Consider the following 9,874-nt stretch of genomic DNA (forward strand, 5'->3'; position numbering starts at 1 on the left):
AGGTGGCCAAGATGCTTGCTGGTCACTGCAAGCTCTAACGGAGCAGTTCATAGAGACAGGGCAGTGTCTGAGGGCACCTTCCTGCAGGCTGGTGGGAAATGCTTTTGACAGACTGAAATGACAGAAAATGCCCACATTTAAGACAACTGATCCTGTAACTATTCCTTATGTTCAGGGCTGCTGGTGGATGTAATCTTCCTGACCAAATTGAGTTCTGTGGCACAGGAAGAGCTACGTCTCTCGCTTTCTGTTCTCCATCAGCTGTATTGTCCACATGGCCTTAACACTATGACGGCATTTGTCTCCTGCGCATCCCTTCATTGCCTAACCTCATTCAGGGCAGCTGAATCTTCATTTGTTTTACATTTACAGACATCTATGACTATGGAAGGTGCCAGGGATCTCCAGGACAACTGCGTGCACCTGACATGGACAGCACAGGTCCTGTACAGGAACCCCATCCCCACTCAGACTCGTTGTGTGACAGGCACCACCCAGGGCATCTCACACAGCTTCGGTGCCTTTGGGCAGTGATGGAATCCCATCACTGCAGGGACGCCAAGCTGTCCCTTCTCTACCCAGTGGACACAGGGCAGAGCGTGAATACCAAGCATATCACAGCAGGGTCTCCTCTTGAGGGCATTCCCTCTTAAACTGTGCTGGTTCTTCTCCCCCCCATTATTTAACTATTTGCTTGATCATACAGTCATGGATCAGGTCAATGATTTTCACAGTGTGCCTGGATCACAAGATGTCCACACCCAAGGACATTTTCAACATCACCTCTTCCTTCCTCAGATCAGCTTCCACTCCACCTCAGGCCTTCAGGGCTGCAGAGACACAGCAGACAGCAAAACCCTCTCCTGGCCTTGACGAAAGTTGTCTTGCTGTCTTGGTGGGCACCTCATTTCTCCTTTACATTGCCACCTGCCACCCTCTCCAGCATGTCTCTGCTCTGAAGCAAAGCCTTTGCACACACAAGGCTTTGGGCACTTGGTAGCAGGTTTCTTTTTGCCAGTCCGCTCTCAGCCCAGATGGGCCACAGCTGAGGTGCTGCAGCCCAGACAAGCACCAATGGCCTCAGCCTGGGGCACAGATGGGAGGAGCTGGAGTCCCCCAGGGCATCACTTCATGCCACTTGGAGGGAAGAACAGCTGAGGCATGTAGGGACAGCTGACATGATTGGGATGCTGTGATGGGTGGGTACAGAATGAGGAGACAGGCCAGAATGATCAGGAGGGAGCTGTCTTGAGTGTGAAGGAGCTGCTCAGATGTCTGGAGCTCCTCTATGGCATGAACAAGCTGTGTGAGCCCTTACGGGTCCGGGTCAGAGAAGAGACTGGTAAGGGTGACATTGTGGTGGGAGACAGAGAATGAATTATTGTCCCTTTGCTGACTTTAATCACCTTGGCATTCCCTGGAAGGGGACCGCAACAGCGTGCAATCAGTCCAGGAGGTTTCTGGAGGCTCTTGCTCAAGACCCAGCTTGGGACACAGGTCTTTATAGGTCAACTTACAGATTGCTCAACAATGGTGCTGTTGATATGCATCTGCTGCGCACAAAGAAGGGAGAGCTAATCATGGATGTTAAAACCAGTGTCAGTCTTGACTGTCGTGACCATGAAATAGGGGGGTCTGACCTCCCAAGGGGATCAACAATAAAAGAGTGTAAATGTTAGACCTCAGATTGTTCTCCCAAAAGTGTGGTCATTTACGCAGTGCACAGTACGCCAATACACACACAGAGCAGAGCTGTTGTCTTTCTTGCAGATTTGAGCAGATGTGGGTGCTAGGTGATAATTCCACAAAGCTAGCATGCTGCTTAGCAGAGTCACGAGTTATGCACCATCAGTGCATAACTTGTGTTGCGTGACCATGCAGGGGGAAGACTGACACCAGGGGGGTTGAGGTGCAGAGCCAGGGCTTATGGCAGGGCTCAAAGCCATGCAGGTACAGGAGAGAGGAGACTGGTCTGTGCCCCTGGTGGCACAGACAGACTAGGAAGGTGGCCCAGGGGCCTTTGTCACCACTCAGCCACTGGCCATTTCTCACTGGCCATTTCAATCACTGGCCGCTCAGCACAGGTTTCTAGGTAAGTTTTGCTGTAGAGATGTCTCCACCCTCCTGCTGGGCCTCTCTTTTGGCCTACATCCTGGCAGACCCTGGAGCAAGGCTGTGAAGCTCTACATAGAACACAGCCTCTCCAGGAGCTTGGAGCAGCTGCCTAACAGCAAGGCCATGGGACAACACACACCGAGGACTGCTGTGGGCTTCGTTTCAGGGGACTTGTTCCCCACTCTGGATGCACACTGTCCTGTGCGGTGCCTGCTCAGTGGGTCTGTGGAACCATATGTAGAGATCAGTCCTTGCTAGAGAAAAAGTGGGAGCTACTGAACCTGCTGCTTTTGCCCTAATATTTCAGGGATTCATCCAGACATAACTTTCCACTGTGCTTTGATCCTTCCTGCATCAGGGCAGGAATCTCAGGTGTGTTCGACAGATTGCCTTGGAGTCTATCACAGGCCTATGTTATCCAAACACAGATCTTCTACTTGCTGAGCACACAAGACTAAACAATGATTAGTATGCTATATGTGTTTTTCACACCCCAGATGCAAGTCATTTGAGTGTGTTTACAATCTTCCTTGCCAATCTTCTATTATCATCCCACATGCAGCATGTGACCATCCAACAGCACACACCATCTCTCCTGCCCTGAAAGATTGTTATTGACAGATGCAGACCAAAGTCCTGCACTAAGTGAACTCAACTACCACTTTAGAGACATGCCCCATCTGGTAAGGAACGCTATCTCTGTGTGTAAATCAGAAGACAGGAAAAGTGGTGGTAATTAATTGGAAAGTGTGGGATCTGAGTGTGATGTAGATTTTATACTATTTGTATTTTATACAAAAAGGGGTGGATACTGTCCTGGCTTCAGCTGTGTCTCACTCACACCTTCTTCTCCTTGACCATCCTTGTACGCTCCCACGCAAACAGCCCATCTCTATTTACCCCTTCCTCCCTGGCCTTAGTTTGGCTTCCTTTGCACCTTCATTTGGTGTTTCCAATCTTGTCAACATGGCAATTCCTCCCTTGGTCAACAATTCCATTGAAGAGCTATCTACTTCTTTTATCAGTAGTGTCCCGCAATTCCTCATTCTGCTGTCTTCTCAGAGGCACCACAAATCTGGTACACACACATTAAAAGTTTTTAAATAAGAGTTTCACTCCGAGGGCGATTTTGAGAATCTTTTAGATTTGGCAGTAGAAGCCTGATGAAGTTGTACAAGAAGGTGCAAATCGTTTGAAAGGGGAGAATAACTCAAAATACTGTGGGCAGGTGGGGACCTGAACAGCTCAGGAGTGACCCTGAGGAGAAGGGCCTGGGCATTCCAAGGGATGCCATATGAGTTTTACAGCCTCTGTGGAGAGGCTGAGAGACCTGGGCTTCTTTAGTCTTGTGGAGGCTGAGGGCACTAAAGTAGTAGCCTGCATTTGCCTGAAGGGTTGTTTCAGAGATAATGGATCTTTTCCTGGTAGTGAGAAGGCAAGGAAACCTTCACCAAATGCTGCTTGGAAGGTTCAGACTAGAGGTGAAGACTACAAAGTCTCCCTCTAAGGGTATCCTTGTTGTGGAGAGAGACTGAATCAGACCATGTATTCGAAATTCAGAGAAAAGCCAGTGAGTGTAGAGAGATATCAGTGAAGGCGTGGAAATGCTGGTGTGAGTGCTGTGTAGGAAGTAAAGATGTGTGACTACAGGCTGAATGGAAAGAAGTGCGGGCATGGGACAGTGTAGGACAGCCTGCAGTAAATATGGTTAAGGACTCTGGCAGGGCTAACAGTTTCAACAGGACCAAGGGCTTTGTCCCCTTGGCTACGATATGGCAGTTGCCTCTAACACTGATCACTACCAGAAGAAATTTTCTTTAAAGGCTCTGAACTGTGTTCCATCATCGCCTCTTCTTAGGGAGGCTAAGAAGTGTCGCAGAATTTTCCTGCAATTGTCATTGCTCACCCACACATTCAACTGTCCCCAAGAAGAGCCCTGAGCCACAGGTGAGGGACAGCATCTGCCTTCCCAGGGCCTGGGGCTCAGGCCTTGGCCTTTCTGCTTCATAAAGCAGACCAATTTTTTTCTCAGCATTGCAGCCACCTGCACAGTGCCCTTGCCTACCTGCAATCGTGGCCTCCAATTCTCTGCTCTAAGGAGTCCCTGGGGAGGCTTTGTCGGTAATGGCCCCCAGTGGGGCCAATCAATGCTTCCAGGTACATTCAGTCTTGCTTCTGTCTTCCTGATCATTTTTTTTGACCTCCTCTCAGTATCTGAGGTTCATGGATTCAACACCAAATACCCCATGGGAGTCATTAAAATACAGAAAGTGCTAAGCTAACAAGCTCCTGTAAATTTCTTCAATTCTTCAAGACTTGTACAACTAATTGGATTTTTTTTCATGTGTAGGTAAGGAGAAAGATGTCATACTGTGCCTAAAAATAATATTGTTTATATTTTAAGGGATATTTTTAACTGCTCTTCAGTCTACAGAATTAGTGGTAGAAAAATTTTCCAAGTGACACTAATCCATGGTGTCTCCTCAGGAGGGCTGGACAGGTAGGAGAAGCAGTCCCTTGAGGTCTGACACTGTGTGGACAGCTTTGCTCCTCACCTCCCCAATCCTATTGTTTCTCTCATTGGCCACCTGGGACTTGTGTCACTGCTCTTTGCATCAGACTTCTCCACTGATCTCTGTAGCTGGATGTTACAGCTCCATTGCACCATCTCCCACCTCCTCTCCATAGAGAGCTGGCTGCACACAGGCACAGCAGGAGCTTTGCTATTTGCAAGAAAAGAAAAAATTAAAGCAAAATCAAGTTCAACAAACAAAACACACAGTGCAAACGTGCGGTAATTACAAGCTACTTTTAATGAGGTTTCCTTCCTGTAAGGCATAATCTTATGAGAAATATTGTAGCTAGGTAGAGGAAAAAAAATAGTTACAAATATAATTAAAGTGTTGGCTAAGGAGACAATTAGACTGTTGAAAGGCAGGCAAACTTTTAACTCCCTGATGTCAAAACAGCAGCTCAGTAGGTGCCAGGAATCTGAATGAACGAAGAGTAAAGGGAGGAGAAAACAGGACAATAAAGGAAAGGGCCTTTGTCTAGGCAGCCTCCATCTTCCAAAAATTACTTTAGAAATAGTCAAGACAGATGAAATTATACGAAATTTAGAGAAATTCAATACACTTTTTAGCAGGTAAAATAGCTGTAATTAAGATATAGGGAGAGATCGACACTTCTTTGGAATATCCCTTTCAAAGCTTCCTGGCATTGGTCGAGGGCTCTTGTGAGTGAGTACAAGGTAATGTTGCGCCTGTTGTTGAAAGAGCTCAGAAAGTCAACCCAGGGAACCCCAGGCTGTACAAGGTCACTTTGGCATTTCTGTGCACCTAAAAAACAAGAACGTGTCTGAAAGCAGTCAGCACGGATTGATGATGGGTCATTCATGCCTCTCAAACCTGATTACCGTCATGATGGTGTATCGGCATTTGTGCATGAGTAAAGAACAGTAGAACAGTAGATGCCATTTTTGACCCTTCTGACATGGTCTCCCTCAATGTCCTTTTTCCCAGGTTAGGCCATTACAGTCTGGATGGGTTTACAAAGAAAGGGTTAAAAAACAGTTGGACCATCAGGCTGAGAGAGCAGTGGTGAAGGAGTCATACCCTACCTGGAGGTCACTGGGACATACTGGGGCATTGTGGGGCAGCAGAGGGAATTATCCTTGACTCCTCATGCATTTCTTCCCAAGCTCAACTTCACTCCTAACTCCTAACACCCAAGTGTCATAGGCAGGATGTGGAATGGGAGGTGCAGTCCGTTCATAACTCTCTGTTTCTGAAATTCTCCATTGTGGGTCCTTCCCACCGGCTGAAGTTCTCCACAAACTGCTCCATAGTGGATCCTTTCCACAGGGTACACTCCTTCAGGAATGACTGCTCCAGCGTGGGTCCCCTGCCAGAAAACCTGGTCTTTCATGGGCTTTTTCCTGCCAGAAAACCTGCTCCTGCATGGGCTTTTCTCCATGGGCAGCAGTTCCTGCCAGGAGCCTGCTCCACTGTGGTCCTCCATGGGCTGCAGGTCTTACTATCCTAAGATATAAAGGCCAGCCCAGAATGGCTTCTCTTCTGGACCAGACAAGCAGATGTCCTGAAGGATGGCCATTTCCTACACCTGTTGGAGTCAAGAAAAGTCAGTGCTCGTACCACGTCAGTGTCTTGGCTATTGCTCTTCCATGTCTGCCCAGTGTCAAGGCCTGCTCGGTTTCTCATTCTGCTCCCTCCCAGTGAGTAAGTGGGCAGCTGGAAAGAAGTTGAGAGGGGACACAGCAAGGACCACTGATCAAAACTGACCATAAGGATATTCCATACTGTATGGCCTCACGCTGAGGAATAAAAACTTGGGACAGAGGAAGAAGGATGTGGAGGTTTTTAGTGTTCAAGGAATCTGCTGCTCGGAGAGTGACAGAGCATCAGTCTGCCTGTGGGAGGTGGTGAAAGATGGTCTTTTTCTCACTTGGCGAGGTCTTTTTAGGCTCTTTTCTTCTCCTATTAAAGTATTATTATCTTGACCTGAAACTTTTCACACTTTATTTCTTCCTCTTCTCTGGCCTGTCGCACTGGGGAAGGGAAGGAAAGAGTGAGCAACTGAGTGGCTGCTAGGCTATTGGCCAGAGTCAACCCACCACAGCAGGGAAGTTCTTGATAGCTGGGAGTGAGTTCAGTGCACGGCCGCCAAGGTGCTCAGGGGCTGAAGCACTTTTCTGGGAGGAGAAACTGAGGGTGAGGGCCTTTTTTAGCCTGGAGAATGGAAGGTCTCAAGAATTTCAGAGCGACCTGTCTGTCACCATGGGGAAGATTTCAGGAAGATGGAGCCAGTCTTGTCATGGTGGTGCTTGGCAGGAGGATAACAGACAATAGTAACTTGTGGAACTAAGGCAGGTTCAGGATAAAGATAAGGATAATATTTATCTCCATGAGGGCATCCAAGCATTGCAGCAGGTCTTCCAGAGGCGTTGTGCCATCTCTGTCTATGGAAGCTATCCAGCTACCACTGAATCAAGCCTTGAGCAACATGGTCTGACTCCACAGCTGGTTCTGATGTGAGCATGAAGACAGAGCATGGAGCTCCTCAACTCCCATGAAGGAGATGGGAAACCTAAATGATGTTGGGGTTCCTTCCCCTATTGGTCTTCTCTTAAGAACAGTAGGGAAAGTTCTCAAGCTCCCCACGACCAAGTCAGAAGTTAGTATATCCAGACCAGCTGCAGCTTTCTTCTCCTGCTCCAGGCAGTGTTGCTCAGATGAAAGGCTGCTTGACAGGTAACCTCAAAACAGTCCTGATGATTTCCTTTGCTTCCCCTTTCATTCCCTTTTCACTCTTCCCACCTCTCCAGTCCTACTCTTTAACCTTCACTTAGCCTTCTATGCTAAAAGAAGAGAAAAAATTCAAGTCTTCTTTACAATTTCCAACTGAGCTGATTGCATTTGCTGAGTTTGGACCCTTCTTTCTCCAATGATTACCATGGTGCTTTCTACCTTGATTAGAACTCCGTGAACACTGGCACTCTTTTCTTATCTGCAGCTGCTTAATTACGGTCATATTAGAAACACCGTGACTCATCATGACCGTCAGTACACGTACTTTCAAAGCTGGACTGTTGTAAATTCTGTCCATGGGGACCCAGAGACACCTAGGGATATGGCCACATGACTCCCTGGAGAGATGATAGAGCCAAGCTCTCTTCTGCAGCGGCCAATGATATGACAGAAGCAACAGCCACAAAGTGCCTCTTGGGAGATTTAGCTTGAGCCTTAGGAAAAAAAGAATAGACTAAGAGGAGCATTGCTGTGATCTCTACCTTTCGAGCTCTTCATGTTTCACCTCTGCAATGTCACAGCCCGACTGGAGGCTGCACTAGAGGCCCCCAACAGTCTCTTCCCCAAACACTTCCATGACTGTGCCTTTCTACATGCTCTAAAAGAAGGGATTAAGCTGGAGGTGAGGGCCTCTATGTCACAGGACTACTCAGAGTGGAACGGAGTTAAGGACTTCTCAAATCCAGTGCTCAGCTGAAAGCAGGGCCAGCTCTGAGTTCAGAGCAGCTTGCGCAGCAACTATCAGCATCCACAGGGGGAGTTTATACATGAACCAGGCATCTAAAAGCCCATTACAGAAATGGAGATGATGCATTTGAGCAGCTCCCTGAACACAGCTATTGGTATGGCAGGCCTCCTGGGATTCTGGGAACATTCACCTTCTACAAGCTTCCTGGGATCTCCCCACCATGGCATGCTTTAGGCTGATACCAGAAATGAAAACAAGGCTCTTCCTTGGGTGCTTGCAACTTAATTGCAAAAGGAGAACAAGGCGGAAGGGGCTTTTGTGGAAGATTTAAGGCATCAAAGAAAGGAGCTGAAGATGAGAGTTTGGAACTAGCACAGCCTTTAGGTCACTTCACGTGTGATGGTTGTGCCCTCAACTTTCAATCACTGGCACCCAGAAAGCTCACCTGTTCCTCTCCTCCCAAAAGCAGACCAAGCAGTGGGAAGAAAGGAAGCAGAAAGGCCTGAGGCCTCTGTGAATCATCTGGAATCTGGCACTTGGAGGTCCACAGTGTCATTTCCCTGTATATCTGATCAAGAATGAAGCTGGGAAGTGAGTCTGCAAGCCCAAGTCAAGGAAGTCCATGGACAGGCAAAGCTGTGTCTATGGCTGTGTTTGGAGGCCAGTACACATGTTGAGGCTGGTCAGGGCCATGAAGGCCTACAGATGTTCTCAGGGCCCTGACACTGCACGCATGGGATCCCACTTGCCAGTGCGCTCAGTAGGCCTACATCTCATTCCTTGATGTGCAGGGTCTGTGCTCTTCTGCTCTCTTCCACCTAGCTGGGGATCCGAGAGACCACAATTTCATGGTCGCTATGGCCAAGGCTGATGCTGGTCTTCACACCCCTGACCAGCTCATCCTCTTTTGGCAGTATCACGTGCAGGTGAGCATCAGACTTTGTGGCCCATTTTGGAGCTGTGCTAAGAACTTTTCCACAAAGACCACAAGAAACCTCCTGGATTGTTTGCATCCTGCTGTCTCACTTGGCCAGTGAATACTGAGGAGACTGAGGAATCCCCCATCAGAGCCAGTAGCTGGGATTCACAGATTTCCTCAGGTTATTTAAATATGACATTGCTAAATCCTCACCCTGGATCCGACTGGGATGCAGTTAGTTCTCTTCACAGCAGACCATGTGGTGATCAGCTTTGGATTTGTAACTAAAGCAGCACTGGTAACACACCAGCTCTTCAGACACTGCTGAGCAGTCGCTGTAAAGCATGAAATCTTCCTCTTCCTCACACTCTGCCCGCCCAGCAAGTAGGCTGGAGGTACACAAGAAGTTGGCAGGGGCACAGCTGGGACAGCTGACCCTAAATGACCAAAGGGATATTCCATTCCACATGATGTCATGCTTAGCCAAAAAACCTCATGGAAAGATGGAGGAAGGGGGAACATTTATGACCATGGTGTTTGTCGTCCCGAGTCGCTGACACACATGATGAAGCCCTGCTTTCCTGGCAATGGCTAAACCACTGCCTACCCATGGCAGTGAGGGAATGAATTACTCATTTTCCTTTGCTGGCTCGCTCAGCTTTTGCTTCTCCTTTTCAAATTTTTTTAATTTTGTGCTTCTGATTTTCTTCCCTGCCCTGCTGGGGATGTAGTGGGAGAGTGGGCAAGTGAATTTGTGAGTGCTCTGTTTCTGGGTTGGGTCAAAGCATACAGAACTCCTACCACAGTCTCCTTCTTTCTAGCCTC

This window comes from Opisthocomus hoazin, chromosome 10 (assembly GCF_030867145.1).
Source record: "Opisthocomus hoazin isolate bOpiHoa1 chromosome 10, bOpiHoa1.hap1, whole genome shotgun sequence".
In the NCBI taxonomy this organism is placed as follows: Eukaryota; Metazoa; Chordata; class Aves; order Opisthocomiformes; family Opisthocomidae; genus Opisthocomus; species Opisthocomus hoazin.